Consider the following 20,916-nt stretch of genomic DNA (forward strand, 5'->3'; position numbering starts at 1 on the left):
CCGCGCAGGCTCTGCTACGTTAACCCACGCTTCGTGGGTCCCCCTTCCTCGGGGGGTGGCGAGTCTTCCTATAGTTACGCTAGTCGCGCCAGCAACAACAGACAAGGCAAGGGCGCTAAGCAAAGGCAGAGGGAGAAGGCTAGAAGAGAGCGTTACCAGCGCAAGCGCGACAGAGAGCACGCTAGGCTAGCGGCAGAGGCAGATAGAGAGACAAGGAGTGCCAGTGTAGGGAATGTGGGCGACAACGCCAGTGGCACGGAGCATCGGCACCAAAAGGAAAGTTACCGCCATGCGACCGCATCAACAACAGCAGCGGCATACAAGGACTATTTACGCCATGGGAGGCGGGATGTCTTACAAGAGCGGCCGGAGCGGGGCCACCTTGGAGCAGAACACGAAAGGCGGGCACTAGAGGCTCCGCAAACAAGTACGCGGCAGCAGTCGCCCAGCTGGGGCAGAAGCCCAGGAGGAAGACCGGTAAGGACCACGACCTTGGCAGAGCCGGAGGACGGTCAAGCCGGTGAGTTGGCGTGTTTAAATGCTTGGAAAAAAGTGATGGATCCCGCCGCGGGGGCGGACAAAAATGATTTGGTTGTGGTTTTAAAGTCACTGTTGAGCAAGGTTGATCAAGGTGATGTTTTTTCGGTGTCCGGCAGACCCCCAAGGGGTGTAGTACCACTTGTGGGGCAGGAGGTTGGAAGCTCAACAGTCGGTGGTGATGCGGACCCTATGGAAGGGTTGCGATACGCTGACTCGTTATTTTGTGGTGTTGCCCCGCTAGGGGTCGGTTTGTCAGATGAGTTGGTTGAGAAGATTCGTAAAGGTATATATGTGGATATATGGTCCTTGCTGTCGGCGCGGATAGGAAGCCGAAAGTCGCTAAGACTTTTGGCAATTGGCTGCAAGCGTATATGGTACTGGCATATATTGCATGCCAGCACCAGCCCAAAAAGGGTCCTGAGCTCATGGTTTACCTTAATACGATTTATAGCGCTTATAAATTGCATGGCGGCGCCGCGTGGTGGCGATATGATGAGGACTTCCGACGACGGGTCTCGGGGATTAGTCACATCAGCTGGGCGTCAAAGGCAACCGACGTCTGGTTACAACTTATTTTAGCACAGCGCCCACAAAAACCGACATTTCAGGGGGGAGCCGTGGGGGGCGGGCAACAGCCCCCTGCGGCCTCCCCTAGACCGAATGGATTCTGCTGGCTCTACAACGAGGGCCATTGCAGGTTTTATTCAACCTGCAAGTTCAGACATGAGTGTTCTGTCTGCGGGGGTCAACACGCGGCGGTTCGTTGCTTTAGGAAGCAGCGAGCTACAGCCGGGGGGGGGGGGGCGGTGCCAGTGGAGCACCATACCCCAGTGAAAAGCCGATACCTCTTCCTGTGGCTCGACAAGTACCACAGGAGGGAGGAAGCAAAAATACTTAGAGAAGGTTTTACCGTCGGTTTCGTTATTCAGTTTACTTTTCAGCCCGCTTTCATGTCTTGTCCAAACCTAAAGTCAGCGACGGACAACATAGAGTTAGTTAAAGAAAAAGTTCAAAAGGAGGTATCAGCGGGCCGCATGGCGGGCCCGTTTGATGAACCACCGTTCGCCAATCTGCGAGTTTCCCCGTTGGGGTTAGTCCCCAAAAAGGAGGCTGGCAAGTTCCGTCTGATACATCATTTATCATTTCCAAAAGGGGAGTCGGTAAATGACGGTATTTCAAAGGAGCAAGCTTCGGTGGTTTACTCTTCGTTTGACCAGGCAGTGTCTCTAGTCAGAGCGGTGGGAAAACGCGCGCAATTAGCGAAGGCTGATATTGAGTCAGCTTTCCGGCTGTTGCCAATTCACCCGGAGTGCTTCCACCTTCTTGGTTGCAAGGTGGACAATCAATTCTATTATGACATGTGTTTGCCTATGGGTTGCTCCATTTCATGTTACTATTTTGAGCTTTTCAGCTCCTTTTTGGAGTGGATGGTAAAATATGAGACGGGCATCGCATCAGTAACGCATTATCTAGACGATTTTCTGTTCATTGGAACGGAAGCATCGGGCGCGTGCGGGGTTTTGCTAAATACATTTCGGAATCTTATGTGGCAGGCGGGGGTTCCGTTGGCGGAGGACAAGACGTTGGGTCCGGTTAGTAGGCTGGTTTTCCTTGGAATCGAAATCGATACCGAGGAAATGGTCTTCAGGTTGCCAATAGATAAGATAGCCCGCCTGCGGCAGACGGTAAAAGAAATTGCGAGTGGTAAAAAGGCCACGCTGCGCCAGGTGCAGGTCCTGTTGGGTTTATTGAACTTTGCCTGCAAAGTTATACCCATGGGCCGTGTTTTTGCCAGAAGGCTGTCGCTCGCGACAGTGGGAGTAAAAGAGCCTCACCACTTTATAAGGATCACACAAGGTATCAAAAGTGATTTACATGTTTGGAGAATTTTCTTGGAGACTTTCAACGGGCAAGTGGTATGCCCTAAGGAAGAGTGGGCAGGACCCGAGCTCAGCTTGCTTGCTGATGCAGCCGGGTCGGCCGGCTTTGGTGTGATTTTCCGGAACCACTGGTGCAGAGAACACTGGCCAGTATCCTGGATGAAAGGAAAGTGGAATAAGGACATAACGCTTCTGGAATTTTTCCCGCTGGTGGTAGCATTAGAGCTATGGGGCGATGAGCTCCGGGACCATAAGTTATGTTTCTGGTCCGACAATGTGTCGGTGGTTCAGATCATTAACAGACAGTCTTCGGCTTCATCGCCGGTGTTGGCACTACTGAGGCACACGGTTTTACGATGTCTGCAACTGAATATATACTTGCGTGCAAAGCATGTGCCGGGTTATAAGAACTTAGCAGCTGATGCACTCTCTCGTTCGCAGATGGAGCGTTGCAGGGAGCGCCACCCGCTGGCGGACGCCGAGGGGGTCCGCTGCCCGATTTTCTTGTGGAGTCTGGTCGAGCGGAGCTGCTGAAGCTGGTCGAGACATCAGTAGCGGTCGGGACATGGAACAGTTATAAAGCGGTCTGGCAGACGTGGTTGAGTTTCGCCGGAAGTTGTGTGGCAGGGGGCGATAGGGCCCGCTCGGCAACTTTGGACATGCTTGCTTTTTTGCGTAAAAAAGGGTCTTCGGCTGATGCGGTTAAAAAACATCTGGCGGGAGTTGCGTTTTTATTAAAATTACACGGGTTAGTCGATGTCACAAAACAGTTCGTTTTCCGGCAGATTGTGCGGGGCTGGAGGAAGGACAAAGTTCAGACGGACACGCGTCGTCCCATAACGTATTTTGTGTTGTGTAAGTTGTTAGAGGCCTTGGAAGTTTCCTGCAAAAATGGGGCGGAAGTATTGTTGTTTAGGGCGGCGTTTTCAATCGCGTTTTTCGCCGCGTTGAGGATTGGTGAGCTGGTTCCTGCAAGTAAGTGTAAGGCGGGCGGGCTACAATGGAACGATGTTATTATAGTCGATACGTCGTTGCGCATCAGGATTAGGAAGTCCAAGACCGATGTGTACGGCAGAGGGGAGTGGGTGACCATCAGTCGTCTCGGATCGCGATGGTGCCCAGTTGACACGGTGGTACAATACATGGACGACAGGACATCGGGAGAGCAATTTTTCGTACATTCGTCGGGCCTCCCTCTCACGCGTTTCCAATTTTCGGCAGTTTTGCGTTCGGCTTTAAAAGTAGCGGGGTTCAACTCAGCGGAGTTTGGAACGCATTCTTTTAGAATCGGCGCGGCCACATCGGCAGATGCGGGTGGTATGAATGAGGACGGTTTAATGAAACTAGGCAGATGGAAGTCGCAGGCATATAAATCTTATGTCAGACCGAATTTGGCGGTGGGCGACTTTAGCAAAACGGCGGCATTGTAGAGGAGTTTTTGTGTTAGGTGGAGTTAAATAGCCTTGGTTCCTGTATTTTCTTTTCTTTGTTTTCTTTTGTTCTCAACAACAGAGAAATGGAAGGCGTGCATTGTGGGACATTCTTACCTGTATTGGGCCCAGAAGAGGGCAGCAGTGCGGCCATTGGGATCGGACCTCGGCTTACCCGGAACACCCGGAACCTGGCACGGAGTCCGGGGGCTAAGATGGCCCGACATGCTAAAACTAATAACGGACATAAGCAGGTCCAACCCTCGGAGAGTGATTTTGGTAATTCACGCTGGAGGAAACGACCTTGGTAAAATGAAGACAAGGGACCTTTTGGCTATCATGAAGCAGGACATTTTACGGTTTCGCTCATGTTTTCAAGAAGTGATAATCGTCTGGTCCGATATAGTCGCGCGAAGGTATTGGAGAGGTGCAAGAAACGTGGAGGCGATAGAGAAAGTGCGAAAATTAGTGAACATGAAAATGTCGCAGTTCGTGCAGTCCATTGGAGGGGTGGCGGTTCGCCACTGGGAGCTGGAAGGTAAAGAGAGGGGGTCATTGAGGGAGGACGGGGTCCACCTCAATGATCTGGGACTTGACACATTTTTATCTGGCTTGCAGGATGGTGTAGAGGCAGCTCTAGCCAGGGTAGGTGGGGTGGGACGGAATGAGCCGCAGTAATACGGCACATCCCGTGTGGCCCGGAATTGTCCATGCTGGTTAGGGATGATTGAGGAGGGTTTGCAAGCCAGAGGATCGTGGGCTTACGAACGTCCTCTGGGACGGTTTATGGACTGAAAAAGTTAAACTGCATACAGCATGGATAGGTTGTTTCGTGAAAGTTCAGGATTAACGTTACTAACAGGTTATTTAATAAAGCTGTAGCCTACCCCACATTTGTTCAGCAAGAAGTAGTCGGAGTATGTTATTTACTAGGTAAGTGAGCTGTTAAGAATTAAGTTATTGTCCCTAGTCTCCACTGTTCTGAACTGAAAAATTGCATTCAGGTATAAAATGATAGAATACCATTGGTCTGAATTCTGAAAGCACCTTGTCATAGCTCTGACCTTAAAGCAAAACTGTCAGTAGAGTTACAGTATGCAAGTTGTAATGCCTACCAAACCTTTTACTTTGATTGTTTCTTATCTGCAATACACAGCACTGCATAAATAGTCCCACAACTCTTGTCTGATTGCCCGCAGCAATAATTTATTCATTTCCAGCAGAAACAATCTGTTTGCCTACATATCTTCAGTAAATGTGAAGATTCAACAAAACCATAGTATATATTGCATGCTCAAATCACGTACCTCTGTTTGAAACAGGTTACATTTTTCATTGCCCATTGATTCTGCAGTAAGGACCCCTAGATGAATTGCTTGAGGGCATAGTTTTCAAAATGGGTTCTCTTGGGGGTGGTTTCTTATGTTTTGGAACATGACCTCTGCAAACCTAAATTGGTGCTTGGAGAAATTCCTAATAAAAGGGAGGTCCTAAAATGAATAACATGCTTCTTTATTTCTGAAGTCTGTTTTGATTTATGGTGCACACTAGGACCACATGTGAGATTTTTCTACAAACTGCAGAATTGAGGTACTAGCTACTGAGTTTTGATTCTCTGTTACTTTACTTTAATTCCTATAAAGACCATAAAGGGTTAACAATCCTCCTAAATGCAGTTTTAAATACTTGAGATGTTCCGTTTTTTAAATAGGGAAATTTTATGGGTGATTTCTAATGTATAAATAAAAGTATGCTTACAAAAGGATGCCAACATAAAGTAGACAAGGTAAACGTTAGTTATGAACTTTCTTTATTTTCAATTTTTATTTATTATTGTTTAGCATAAGATCCATAAGTGTTTAGCGAATACATTACAATATAATTGCAGCATGACTTAATACAAGTGCCAAACATTTGTTTAAACAATTAAACAGTTTGTCAAAGAATAGCAAATCCCCTTTGATTGCCATCTGTTAGAATAAAGCTTCTATACCTGTTAGGGAATTTCTGAATAGTTATTTATTAACTTTTTTGTATGGTACGACTATTGGTCTAACAAGCAGAGAGATTCAAATTTTGAGAAAATCTAATTTTTCACAAGTGTCCATGTGCTGTTCAATGTGAGTTGTGCTCAAGATTGAAAAAAGAATCAATCACTACTTAAGCATCATAAATGTATATTAAATGTACCGTGTTTCCCCGAAAATAAGACACTGTCTTATATTTTGTTTTGCTCCAAAAAGGGCACAGTGTCTTATTTTTCGGGGGAGGCCTTTTACTTACCTGGTCCGCGGCATCCTGATTCCTTCTGATGGTATCCGGCGGTGGCGAGGCGTCCTCCTGGTCTTACAGATGCCTTCTGCTGGCGACGGGGCTTTGAATACCCGGCCTCCAGCAAAGCGAGTGCTGTGATTGGCTAATCAAGCACTGGCAGCCAATAACAGCCGGCGCTCGATGAGCCAATCACAGCCGACGCTCGATGAGCCAATCACAGCCATTCAGTGATGTCATTCACTGAATGGCTGTGATTGGCTCGTCAGGCGCCGGCTGTGATTGGCTGCCGGCGCTCGATTTGCCAATCACAGCACTTGCTTTGTTGGAGGCGGGGTATTCAAAGCCAAGTCGCAAGCAGAAGGCAGCTGTAAGACAGAGGAGGACACTGCCAGGACACCGCCACTGCCGACACCGCTAGGACACTGCCGCTGCTGACACTGCCGGGACGCCAACACCGCTGGGACCCCACCGATGCCGACACCACCGATGCCAACACCGCTAGGACACCGCCGATGCCGACACCGCAGGGACACTGCTGACGCCACCGTCGGGACACCGCTGACACCGCCGACCATGTGAGTTGTTTTTTTTTGTTAAGTGGGGCACCCAACATAGGTTCTATTTTCGGGGGAGGCCTTATATTTCAAGCCTCCCCCGAAAACCCGATAGGTCTTACTATCGGGGTAGGACCTATTTTGGGGGAAACACGGTAGTAGAGTCAGAAATTTTATGTTTACGCTATTTACTTTGCTCTTAACTCTGCTGGTTTCTGTAAATGCTTATCTTCTCTCTCTATGTGTAATGTAAGATATATGCTCTATGCTTTTAGTTAATCAGGTCACTGGCGTACCGTGAGGGGAAGCAGGGGAGTAATGGCGATCCGCCCCCTGCGCTGAGGGGGCCCTAGGCCTCGCCATATTCAACCTGCACAGTGAGTGCATTACCGGCGCTGTCAGCCACATGATGGCTGTGGCCGACAGTGTGTTTGTCGTGGGAGGCGGAGGGAGAGAAGAGGAGAGAGGCGGGAGGCAGCGCCGCAGGTCGGCCCTCGCAGATGGGAGGGTTGCTACATGTGGAGTCGGCAGCCAATTACAGGCTGCAGACTCCCAGGGCGCGCGGCCCTCCCACTGATAGGCTGCAGCTGTGAGTGGTCACAGCTGCAGTCTATCAGTCTCTGCCAGCCAGCGATTACCAGGGGGAGGGGCTAGTGCAGCTCTACTCACCTCCGGAGCACTGGATGCACAGCCTGTACATAAGAGTGCAGGAGGACCTGTGGTTGCAGATCAAATGAGCCGGTCATGTGATCTAAAGACCCAGGCTTTCATTTACAGGCTGCCCAGAGATTGCTGCAGAGGTGAGTAGAGGAGGAATTGTAATTATATATGTATAGCTGGTAAACGTTATACCAGCTGTATATATATAATTATATACTGAAGATACACAGGTTACATCAGCATGGGACATACCACTATATACAGGGGGATATACATTTACTGTATGTAGTGATATGTACCATGCTGGTGTAACCTGTGTATTTCCTGTATCTAATTATGTATGTACAGCTGGTAGAAGCTCTACAGACTGTATATAGTGATATAGACCACGCTGGTGTAACTGGCCCAGTTTATATCAGCATGCTCTATATTACTATATGCAGAATGTATAACTTATATCAGCTGTACATATATAAATATAAAACGAAGATATCCAATTTTGGGAAATTTCACATCTGCACTGGGGAATTCAGCTTTCCTGTTCCGTTTGGGGAGCAGGAAAGGGGAATCCCTGTGGAAGAACGATCCGTCTGTAGACAGAACCGAATAGCGCCGGAAGGACTCCATATTTGATGCCAGATCTGTGATGGAATCTCCGGCCAGAGGTCCCGACGCAGAACACTTTACACACAACTGAAAAACGCATCAGAAACCTGCATGCAGTTTAAAGATCGCATGTATTGTTTGAATCCACATGCAGTTTTTAATAATGCATGCAGTTATGGATGTGATTTTAATTGCCGCTCAAAAATGCAACAAAATACATGAACACAGCCTTAGGCCGGCTGCACACAACTGGGTTGGATTTTGCATGCGAGAGCCCGCAGCGGAATCCAACCCTGTGCCCCGCTGGCATCCGCGCGTACCTGTAATTTCTTTCTTTTTCTGTACTGAGGATGGTCCACAAGGTGAGCCATCAGACCCGCGCAGTACAGTTTTTCTTTCTTTTAATCACTGACTTTCCAGCGCCGTCGCTAGGAGATGACGCGGGTGGCCGCAACTTTTCCGCAATGTCGGGGCAGCAGGTCGCAGAGCTTGCATTGAGTTCAATGGAGGCCGTTCGTGCAAAATCTGCAAAAAAATACAGCATGCCGTGATTTTTCCTCCGTGAGCGGAAAACCGCAATTGATTTCTGCTTGTGTAGAGGAAAAAACGCTTTTCCATAGCATCCTATGGGTGGTACATGCTGCGGAATCCATAGGCGGATGCCCACTCCATATTCCGCAATGCACATCCAGCCGTGTACAGCCGGCCTTAGGCTAATTTCAAACGAGTGAGTCTGATATTGGACCGTAAAACTATGCCCCATATCACACTCGCCAACGTGTGCTGTGCCCACAGATGTGAGGGGTTGTTGTGTTAAAACCAGCTCGCATCACATCATCATATTCTCGTGTGATGCAGAGAGAAAAAAAAAAAAAAACGCTCCTGTATATGATCGCATTCAAAAGAATGGGGTTCATATTCATGTGCGATTTGTGCATCTTGCAACGCACAAATCTCGCGCAATTTTTGCGGCCGTGTGAAAGCAGCCTAAGACATTACCAACAGATTTGTACGTAGTCAGGGAAAGGATTCATGATGAGAAGGCTTACGCCAAGGGGCTAGATCATGTTTGTAAATTAGCACGGTTTAGGTATAGGTACAGGTACAGATGGAGGGGGGGGGAGGGCAGCTGAACTTTTGCACCCGGGCCCCTCAGCCTTTAGGTATGCCCCTGAATCAGGTGTTTCCTCTTTGCTTCTTCCTCTTCTCTCCTCATCCTCATACTGCTTATTTGAAACACTGACAAACTGCAGCTGCATTCTTCCCCCTCCTCCCTACCTTCTATTTACTGCATCACTCTAGATTGATTTTTGGGAACAAAGGAGAACTGAGGAGAACCAGCAGGCAGGAAATGGTGAACTACATTTTCAGCTATGCCAGTTATATAACTATGTATGCAATTATGTAGCAACAAAAAGAAATAAATAAACAATGTGCAAATAAACAAGCAAACAAACACCCTTTACTATTTAATAACTATAGTCATGTAACAAATCTTTCTTCGACATATTTCTTTGTATATTCTCTATCTTTACTTGAATTCAGGAACTTTCTAAAATGATTTGTCCCTAAGACTTTCTTTTCATTGTTGTAAGTTTTTACAGCTGTTTTGTAATGACTACACTGGGAATGTTGGCGTTTTAATGAAACTACAAAACATCACTATGTCTAGGATTGTTCCAACTTTATAATATTCTTTTATTGTGTTTTCTGGCCCTAGTAGTAGATGAAAAATATATATTACTTTTAGTTCAATGCAATTGATCTTCATTTTTAAGATTAACTTCTATAATACTGTACTTAACTATGAAACAAAAGTTAAACTGTTGTTAAAATACACATTTTATTTGTTTTAATTTATCCTGAAATTTGGAGAAAATATGCAATCATTCAACACATTTTCAGTTCATAGGAAAACATAAAGTAACTATTTTGGTCTTACAGGTTTAAAAAAAGAAAGAAAAAAGCTCATCACAATTAAAAAGGAGTTGTTGAATTTTGAAAAATTGTATGCAGTAGATTAAATGCAGTATGATTAGTTACTTACTAATGTACTGTCTCTAGCTTATATTGATCCTCCAGTTTCGGGATAAAATCCTGTTCCAAAACCAGAGGGGGTGTATGACCTGCAGTTGTTCTTCTCTGTCACTCACCCAATCTGCCAGTTTGAGGTCCCATTTAAAACATTTGTGTGATATATCTTTAGATATTGCTATTTATCTTCAGTATCCTTATTTACCAGTACATGATCCCAGTCTACAAGACTAAGTTCTTCCTTTTGCTGTTTGATTTTTGCTTTTTTAAAGTGCCAAATAGTAAAATTAGTGATTTCAACAGGACAATGTCTAGAAAGGTAATTACTATAAAATAATGTCAATGGTTTAATGACCAAAACTCTGGTGGCAAGTTTTATTTAAACAAATCATATTTTAATAAATGAGACATTAGAGTAGCAGCTAAAGTTTAGCAATTATGTTTGCTTTACTGAAATATTGGTATTTTTTTCTTTATCTGTGGAGAGCATTTTTGCAAAGGTGACACCAGAAAGTGCAGCCATATTGTTTTTGGATTAGCTTCTCAGCATCTTTGGACTTTGTTATTGATGGAATGTGCTGTCATAATGACAATTTGTTGTTAAATTCAGAGAAGCTAATATAAAAAGGGACAACCAACATGACTGAACATCCTGTTTCCACTTTTGCAGGACTGGTTTCTTCAGCCAAATGAAAAATTACAAATCTGTGGAGATGGGCGAGCACAAAAATGCTCAGGTGCTCATTGCTCGAGTCGAACTTTTCGCAATGCTTCAGAGCTCGTTTCGAGTAACGAACCCCATTGAAGTCAATGGGCGACTCGAGCATTTTTGTATATGACCGATGCTCCGGATAGGTCTTCACTTGTGAAAAACCAGAAAACATCCGAAATCCATGGAAACACCACAGAAACGGATAGGGCAGGGCAGGGGCAGCATGCAGGGCTGCATCTCAGGCTCCCAGGTTCCACTATTAAGCCACAATAGGGGCAAGAGTCTGCCCCCCCCCTAACAATTTTTACTTCGGACAAACCCTCATTAGCAAGGCACACCTTAGCAAACATATTGAACACCTTGGCCTCTGCACTGTGGCTTGGCGCATAGGGTGCTTTGGGAAACAGTTGGGGGATTCTTCGCTCTGGCCCTGCCACTACCCCTGGCCACCCTATTGCCTCTTCCAACCTGCCCTGCTGCTGCACTTGCCTCCTCCTCTGAAGACCCGTCCTCAGTTGGCTTAGCAAACCAGGTGGGGTCAGACACCTCATCGTCCAGCTGCTCTTCCTCCGAATCCTCTGTGCGCTCCTCCCTCGGACTTATTGCCCTTATTACTACCTCACTGATAGACAACTGTGTCTCATCATCATCGTCCTCCTCACCCACTGAAAGCTCTTGAAACAGTTGCCGGAAGTCCCCAGCCTCATCACCCGGACCGCGGGAACTTTCCAAAGGTTGGGCATCGGTCACGATAAACTCCTCAGGTGAGAGAAGAACCATTTTTTCCCAATCAAGGCAGGGACCCGAGAACAGTTCCTGGGAGTCTGCCTGCTCATCAGAATGTGTCATTTTCATGGAGTGAGGAGGCTAGGCGGAAGGAGGAGCAGCAGCTAGAGGATTCAGAGTTGCAGCAGTCGACGGCGTAGAAGTCTGGGTGGTCAATACATTGCTGGATGCATTTTCTGCCATCCATGACAGGACCTGCTCACACTGCTCTGTTTGTAATAAAGGTCTACCATGTGGACCCATAAATTGTGATATGAAGCTGGGGACCCCAAAAACTTGCCTCTCTCCTTATCCCGTAGCAGCCGGCTATGATTCACCTGGACCAGGAACTCGGCCTGTGCCCACACCCTCACTTGGACTTCCGCGTCCACATCCACTTCCTCGAGCCCTACCCCTACCCCTCAGCATGGTGGATTACAAATAGAGCAGACACAGAGCAGTGTAAATAATTATGGAATTGTTGGCGTACAGTTTGAGGCTGAGAGCGGTATTGTAACGCAAACTGCAGGCAGAAAAAAAATTATACGGAAGGCTGCAAACAGGCCTAGCTGTGCAATAGTGATGCATTACAACTCCCACCAGACACCCTGTAAATTTCAGATGATCAGAGGTAGCCCAACGATGTTTTTTTTTTTTTAAAGAATACAGGCTATACAGCGTGTATATGACTTTCCCTCTATCAGTGGCTGTGGCCGTACGCTGTGCGTTAAGTTCACTGCAGACACAGACCAGTGTTAAAAATTATGGAATTATTGGCATACTGTTTGACGCTGAGAGCCATGTTGTAATGCAAACTGCAGCCAGAAAAAAATTATACGGAAGGCTGCAAAAAGGGCTGGCTGTGCAATAGTGATGCACTACAACTCCCACCAGACACCCTGTATAATGCAGACGGTCAGAGGTAGCCCTAAAAGGACTGTTGGGGTTCTTGTAGACAGGATCCTACACTACCACTGTCCCTATCTCAGCACCACTTTCCCTATACTCTGTATTACAGACTGCAGACTTAGAAAGCTATAGTTGTAATAGCCTGCACAGCCCGAAATGAAAAAAAAAAAATTTTGGTGCAAAACTGCTCCCAGCAGCCACAACAGTAATGCACACGGTCAGATGTGGCCCTAAGAAGCACCGTTGGGGTTCTTGAGGACAGGATCCTACACTAACACTATCCCTGAATAAGCAGCAGCACTTTCCCTATGCTCTCCCAGTGTGTGTCTGAGGCGAGCAGCGGGCGGGACTGCTTTATATACTCGGCGGTCACTTGATCTCGCCAGCCACTCACTGCAGGGGGGTGGGATAGGGTTGGCACGTCACAGGAGAAGTGGTAGTGCCTTCCCCGCATGTCTATTGGCTAAAAAATGGCGCTAAACATGCAGGGAAGGAAATGGAATTGACTTGAGTACCGCGTAGTGCTCGTCTCGAGTAACGAGCATCTCGAACACCGTAATGCTCGAACGAGCATCAAGCTCGGACAAGTGTGCTCGCTCATCTCTACAAATCTGCTTTCCTGGTATATTGCAATTGTTTTATTATGGGTTTACATATATTTTATATCTGGTAGTAAAAAGTTTGTATATTCAGCCTAAACATGGGAAAGTCTCAAGTGCTAAAAATTATTCCAATAGTAAATGAGGGCCAAATACAGAAGGTGGGCTAAACAGAAGGTGCAAACCATGATTTATATATAAAAAATAATGATGATTCACAGTAAGAAAGTGGCGTATGGAAGTACAAACAATGATTATTGTGTACTAACAAGGAAACCAGCTGGAATCTTTTGCTATTTTGCAGCATAAATAGATATAAAACAAGTAAAAAATGTTGTGTAGGTGGGAACCATATTTTATCCACTGCTTATAAGAAAACTTAACAATTTCACTACTTAGAAAAGGTGAATGTTTTGTACATTTTAACAAAATATCACAATGAATTTGTATAAGGGCTCTTACACACGGGCGTATTTTTCATCAGCATTTTGTGAGCCAAAACCAGAAGTGGGTCCAAAATACGGAAGAAATAAAATTCTTTCCATTCTACTTTTTCTCTGTACGTTCTGCTCCTGGTTTTGGCTCCCAAAATACTGATGAAAAATACGCCCGTGTGAAAGAGCCTTAAGGGTGTGTATACCATCATATAAGAATATGGTTGTATACACTGGTGGTTTTTTTTTTTTAAATGTATGAATTGAAGTCTGCTCAGCTCTGTTTAAAAGCATAAATAAGCCATACTCAACTCACCCAATCCTTGGTACCCACTGCTTTCTTCTTGCTGCTCCAGCAATAACGTACTGATATGGTGCCATGTAACTGCTACAGCCACGTAACTCAGGATGAGCCAGTAATTGTCTGCATCATTCACATGTCCTTGTGAGAGAACAGGTGGGGGCTAAGAACTGTGGAAATGGGAACTACGGGAGATTGGGTCATTCTTTTTTTTTTGCACTGAGCAGATTTGAATTTAATTTTTTTCTTCCCTGAATACCCATTTAAGTATATCTCACAGTATTCTTCCATTGAAAACAGCAGCCAATAAGCAACAGTATTGCCTTGATTTTCTTAATGACTTCAGTGGAATCTGCAGAAAATAAATTAATTACTAGTTCAGGCTTTAACCCATTCTTAACCAGCCCACATAAAATAATGGGCCAGCAGGTTGATCCTTGCATTCTTGCAGCTGGTTAATTTACATGTTAAGTTTGATGGTGCATTATGCTCTTTCACATAGTGCCATCGACACAACTACCCAAGCATGAAAGGGAAAATAAATTATCAGTTCCCTGTCACAAAGAACCCCAAACACAGCACTCATATTGAGGCTGATCCATTAGTGTAGGTAGGTGGTCTCATTGTTGCAGTTCAGGCTTACTCAGAGGATAAATGCCTATTGTCTAGCCTCTCTTTAAATATACTTGGCTTCTGCAGTGGGTTACTGGTTATAACATATGTTAATTGCATTTATATCCATTTATATGCTTCTAGTATCTTGTTACTAGCCCAGCTTTGTAATTGTTTGCATGCTTCTAGTCTCTTATTTCTAGTAGATTTTTTTCTTGCCAGTATAGTTTGCTCCTGTGGTTATCTAATACAGTCCTTTCTTCGAGCCTTGTAGCTTGCTTCCTTTCACTTATTTGAATCTGCCTTGTCTTGCTTCCAGTTCTGTTTCGTTTTAAGGGTCTAGGTGTCCTATCGTTGTTTGTCAGTGACAGATTTTACAATATGTTTTTCATTAGGAATATTTTAGGATTACTCAGGGACAGTGGTGTCTGGTGTTACAATCAGTGTCAGGGATAGATTAGGGAAACGCTTAGGGAGAGCTATTTCCACTGATGGAGCTGGAAGATCTATTTTACTGTTTGATCCTAAATAAGTAGACATTTTTAATCACTTTTGTGCTTGTGATGATTTAACAGCCCTTTCTTAATTGGGCTAATAAAATCATTTTTGCTGTGGTTTTTTTACATATAGGACTGTTTTTGTAAAGTGTGCAAGAAAACATTGTAGAACAAGGTCAGTTTTCCCAGAAAGGAAAAGTTAGGCTTCTTAGACAGGTAGATGCCTAGTATGGGTGGGAAGTATTGGAATGGAGTGTGGATTTTTCCTCTCGAGATCCACCTTTCATTATTTAAAGGGGTGGAACTACATGTCTCCATCAAGGGATTACATCCTCCCCATATTGTTTTATTTTCCACTCGGTTGGCTATAAGGTCGAGAGATAGGAGGGCCTGTTAAGGCCAGTAGTTTTATGTGGTATATCAGCAATATAAAACATGCATTATCACTTTTGTTTTGTTCTGTTTGGTTATTACTCTTACATGGCCTAACAATGTTATCAATGATGCTTTGGAAGAAAAAAAAACAGAGAAAAACATTTATAAATAAATATTTTTTTTTTTAAATCGCTAATTTCCACTAAAATGAAATGTTAGAATTTTGATTTGGTTATTTTGAGATCTTGTATACAGGGTGGCTCAGAAGTAGTTAAATAATTTTGAATGCAATGCAAGCACAAAACCAGTTCAATTACATAAATTATATCAAATAAAAATGAAAATGAAACATATAGAAAGTGCATCTAATGTTTGTTTTTGACATAATGATCAACCATTGCAACCTAAAGATTGACACAAGCTTGGAGATAATAGGTCATATCTTCACATGCATCTGTACTAGAGATGAGCGAGCACCAAAATGCTCGGGTGCTCGTTACTCGGGACGAAAGTATCGCGATGCTCGAGTAACGAACCCCATTGAAGTCTATGGGAGACCCGAGCATTTTTGTATTTCGCCGATGCTCGCTAAGGTTTTCATGTGTGAAAATCTGTGCAATTCAAGAAAGTGATGGGAACGACACAGCAACGGATAGGGCAGGCGAGGGGCTACATGTTGGGCTGCATCTCAAGTTCACAGGTCCCACTATTAAGCCACAATAGCGGCAAGAGTGGGCCCCCCCCCCCAACAACTTTTACTTCTGAAAAGCCCTCATTAGCAATGGATACCTTAGCTAAGCACCACACTACCTCCAACAAAGCACAATCACTGCCTGCATGACACTCCGCTGCCACTTCTCCTGGGTTACATGCTGCCCAACCCCCCCTGCACGACCCAGTGTCCACAGCGCACACAAAAGTGTCCCTGCGCAGCCTTCAGCTGCCCTCATGCCACACCACCCTCATGTCTATTTATAAGCGCGTCTGCCATGACGAGGAACCGCAGGCACACACTGCAGAGGGTTGGCACGGCTAGGCAGCGACCCTCTTTAAAAGGGGCGGGGCGATAGCCCACAATGCTGTACAGAAGCAATGAGAAATATAATCCTGTGCCACCGCCATCAGGAGCTGCACACGTGGGCATAGCAATGGGGAACCTATGTGCCACACACTATTCATTCTGTCAAGGTGTCTGCATGCCCCAGTCAGACCGCGGTTTTTAATTCATAGACACAGGCAGGTACAACTCCCTATTGTGAAGTCCCTGTGGACCGACAGCATGGGTGGCTCCCTGGAACCCACCGGCGGTACATAAAAATATCCCATTGCATTGCCCAACACAGCAGAGGTAGTAATGTCGTGCTTAATGCAGGTGGGCTTCGGCCCATACTGCATGCCCCAGTCTGACTGGGGTTCTTTAGATGTGGTTTCAGATGCATTTATAATTCTCTGTGGACCCACAGCATGGGTGGGTGCCAGGAAGCCACCGGCGGTACATAAATATATCCCATTGCATTGCCCAACACAGCGGATGTAACGTCAGCTGTAATGCAGGTGGGCTAAAAATTCATTTGATTACACTGTAGGCGAGGGCCCACAAAAATTGCTGTATCAACAGTACTAATGTACATCCAAAAAATTGGCCATGGCCAACCAAGAGGGCAGGTGAAACCCATTAATCGCTTTGGTTAATGTGGCTTAAGTGGTAACTAGGCCTGGAGGCAGCCCAGTTTAACGAAAAAATTGGTTCAAGTTAAAGTTTTAACGCTTTTAAGAGCATTGAAACGTATAAAAATTGTTTAGAAAAATTATATGAGTGAGCCTCGTGGCCCTAAGAAAAATTGCCCATTCGGCGTGATTACGTGAGGTTTCAGGAGGAGGAGCAGGAGGAAGAGGAGGAGGAGGAATATTATACACAGATTGATGAAGCAGAAATGTCCCCGTTTGGGATGGTGAGAGAGAACGATGCTTCCATCCGCGGGTGCAGCCTACGCATTGTTTATGTATCGCTGCTGTCCGCTGGTGGAGAAGAGAAGTCTGGGGAAATCCAGGCTTTGTTCATCTTGATGAGTGTAAGCCTGTCGGCACTGTCGGTTGACAGGTGGGTACGCTTATCCGTGATGATTCCCCCAGCCACACTAAACACACTCTCTGACACGACGCTAGCCGCAGGACAAGCAAGCACCTCCAGGGCATACAGCGCGAGTTCAGGCCACGTGTCCAGCTTCGACACCCAGTAGTTGTAGGTGGCAGAGGCGTCACGGAGGACGGTCGTGCGATCGGCTACGTACTCCCTCACCATCCTTTTACAGTGCTCCCGCCGACTCAGCCTTGACTGGGGAGCGGTGACACAGTCTTGCTGGGGAGCCATAAAGCTGGCAAAGGCCTTGGAGAATGTTCCCCTGCCTGCGCTGTACATGCTGCCTGATCTCTGCGCCTCCCCTGCTACCTGGCCCTCGGAACTGCGCCTTCTGCCACTAGCGCTGTCGGATGGGAAGTTTACCATCAGTTTGTCCACCAGCGCCCTGTGGTATAGCATCATTCTCGAACCCCTTTCCTCTTCGGGAATGAGAGTGCAAAGGCTCTCCTTATACCGTGGGTCGAGCAGTGTGTACACCCAGTAATCCGTAGTGGCCAGAATGCGTGTAACGCGAGGGTCACGAGAAAGGCATCCTAACATGAAGTCAGCCATGTGTGCCAGGGTACCTGTACGCAACACATGGCTGTCTTCACTAGGAAGATCACTTTCAGGATCCTCCTCCTCCTCCTCTTCCTCCTCCTCAGGCCATACGCGCTGAAAGGATGACAGGCAAGCAGCATGGGTACCGTCAGCAGTGGGCCAAGCTGTCTCTTCCCCCTCCTCCTCATCCTCCTCATGCTCCTCCTCCTCCTCCTGAACGCGCTGAGATATAGACAGGAGGGTGCTCTGACTATCCAGCGACATACTGTCTTCCCCCGGCTCTGTTTCCGAGCGCAAAGCGTCTGCCTTTATGCTTTGCAGGGAACTTCTCAAGATGCATAGCAGAGGAATGGTGACGCTAATGATTGCAGCATCGCCGCTCACCACCTGGGTAGACTCCTCAAATTTTCCAAGGACCTGGCAGATGGCTGCCAACCAGGCCCACTCTTCTGTAAATAATTGAGGAGGCTGACTCCCACTGCGCCGCGCAAGTTGGAGTTGGTATTCCACTATAGCTCTACGCTGCTCATAGAGCCTGGCCAACATGTGGAGCGTAGAGTTCCACTGTGTGGGCACGTCGCACAGCAGTCGGTGCACTGGCAGATTAAACCGATGTTGCAGGGTCCGCAGGGTGGCAGCGTGCGTGTGTGATTTGCGGAAATGTGCGCAGATCCGGCGCACCTTTCCGAGCAGGTATGACAAGTGGGGGTAGCTTTTCAGAAAGCGCTGAACCACCAAATTAAAGACATGGGCCAGGCATGGCACGTGCGTGAGGCTGCCGAGCTGCAGAGCCGCCACCAGGTTACGGCCGTTGTCACACACGACCGGTTGGAGGCTCAGCAGCGCAAGCCAGCGGTCGGTCTGCTCTGTCAGACCCTGCAGCAGTTCGTGGGCCGTGTGCCTCTTCTCTCCTAAGCTGAGTAGTTTCAGCACGGCCTGCTGACGCTTGCCCACCGCTGTGCTGCCACGCCGCGTGACACCGACTGCTGGCGACGTGCTGCTGCTGACACATCTTGATTGCGAGACAGAGGTTGCGTAGGAGGAGGAGGAGGGTGGTTTAGTGGAGGAAGCATACACCCCCGCAGATACCACCACCGAGCTGGGGCACGCAACTCGGGGGGTGGGTAGGACGTGAGCGGTCCCAGGCTCTGACTCTGTCCCAGCCTCCACTAAATTCACCCAATGTGCCGTCAGGGAGATATAGTGGCCCTGCCCGCCTGTGCTTGTCCACGAGTCTGTTGTTAAGTGGACCTTGGCAGTAACCGCGTTGGTGAGGGCGCGTACAATGTTGCGGGAGACGTGGTCGTGCAGGCCTGGGACGGCACATCGGGAAAAGTAGTGGCGACTGGGAACCAAGTAGCGCGGGGCCGCCGCCGCCATCATGCTTTTGAAAGCCTCCGTTTCCACAAGCCTATACGGCAGCATCTCTAGGCTGATCAATTTTGCAATGTGCAAGTTTAACGCTTGAGCGTGCGGGTGAGTGGCGTTGTACTTGCGCTTGCGCTCAAACTGTGGCGCTAGCGACGTCTGGACGCTACGCTGAGAGACACTGCTGGATGGGGCCGAGGACAGCGGAGGTGAGGGTGTGGGTGCAGGCCAGGAGACGGTAGTGCCTGTGTCCTCAGAGGGGGGTTGGATCTCAGTGTCAGGTTGGGGCACAGGGGGAGAGGCAGTGGTGCAAACTGGAGGCAGTGAACGGGCATCGTCCCACCTTGTGGGGTGCTTGGCCATCATATGCCTGCGCATGCTGTTGGTGGTGCCTCCCCAGCTGATCTTGGCGCGACAAAGGTTGCACACCACTGTTCGTCGGTCGTCAGGCGTCTCTGTGAAAAACTGCCACACCGTAGAGCACCTTGACCTGTGTAGGGTGGCATGGCGCGAGGGGGCGCTTTGGGAAACAGTTGGTGGATTATTCGGTCTGGCCCTGCCTCTACCCCTGGCCACCGCACTGGCTCGGCCTGTGCCCACACCCTGACTTGGGCCTCCGCGTCCTTGCCCGTGTCCACGTCCTATAGGCCTACCCCTACCCCTCAGCATGGTGTATTACCAGTGATTTGATTTCCCAGGAAGGCAGGAAATAAATTGGCGCAAGCCTGCTGTTAAACGTAGCTGGCTGCGTATGATTTGTTTACTATCTCCACCCACCACACACGTACACAGAATGCTGAGGACTGACAGAGGCAGGGCACATAGAATTTTTCCCTTTTTTTAAAAAGAAAAGGCCCACTGACTATATTCAATCAGATAAGAAATCTGTTCCACAGAAATGCAGTTATATGAAGTGCAGCAGAGCGGTGATTTTTTTCCCAGGAAAGCAGGAAATAAATTGGCGCAAGCCTGCTGTTAAACGTAGCTGGCTGCATATGATTTGTTTACTATCTCCACCCACCACACACGTACACAGAATGCTGAGGACTGACAGAGGGAGGGCACATAGAATTTTTCCCTTTTTTTAAAAAGAAAAGGCCCACTGACTATATTCAATCAATAATATATGTCTTCTGGCCCTGCCAACACAATTCTGTCCCTGTAGTATTACTGCAGGGCGCAATGCTCTGCACAGCCGATTTTGAAAAAAAAAAATGCAACACTGCTAACAGCAGCCTGCACAGTACTGCACACGGTTAAATGTGGCCCTAAGAAGGACCGTTGGGGTTCTTGAAGCCTACACTCACTCCTAACACTCTCCCTGCCTAACCACCACTTCTGTCCCTGGACTATTACTGCAGGGCTCAATGCTCTGCAGACAGCCGATTTTGAAAAAAAAAAAATTGTGCAACACTGCTAACAGCACCCTCCACAGTACTACACACGGATAGATGTGGCCCTGAGAAGGACCGTTGGGGTTCTTGAAGCCTACACTCACTCCTAACACTCTCCCTACAGCAGCACCAGCAGCAGCACTTTCCCTCAGCTAACTCAGTCACAAGGCATCTGAGGCGAGCCGCGGGAGGGGCCGACTTTTATACTCGGGTGACATCTGATCGCCCCAGCCACTCACAGCAGGGGGGGTGGTATAGGGCTTGAACGTCACAGGGGGAAGTTGTAATGCCT

The sequence above is a fragment of the Eleutherodactylus coqui genome, chromosome 4 (assembly GCF_035609145.1).
Source record: "Eleutherodactylus coqui strain aEleCoq1 chromosome 4, aEleCoq1.hap1, whole genome shotgun sequence".
NCBI lineage: Eukaryota > Metazoa > Chordata > Amphibia > Anura > Eleutherodactylidae > Eleutherodactylus > Eleutherodactylus coqui.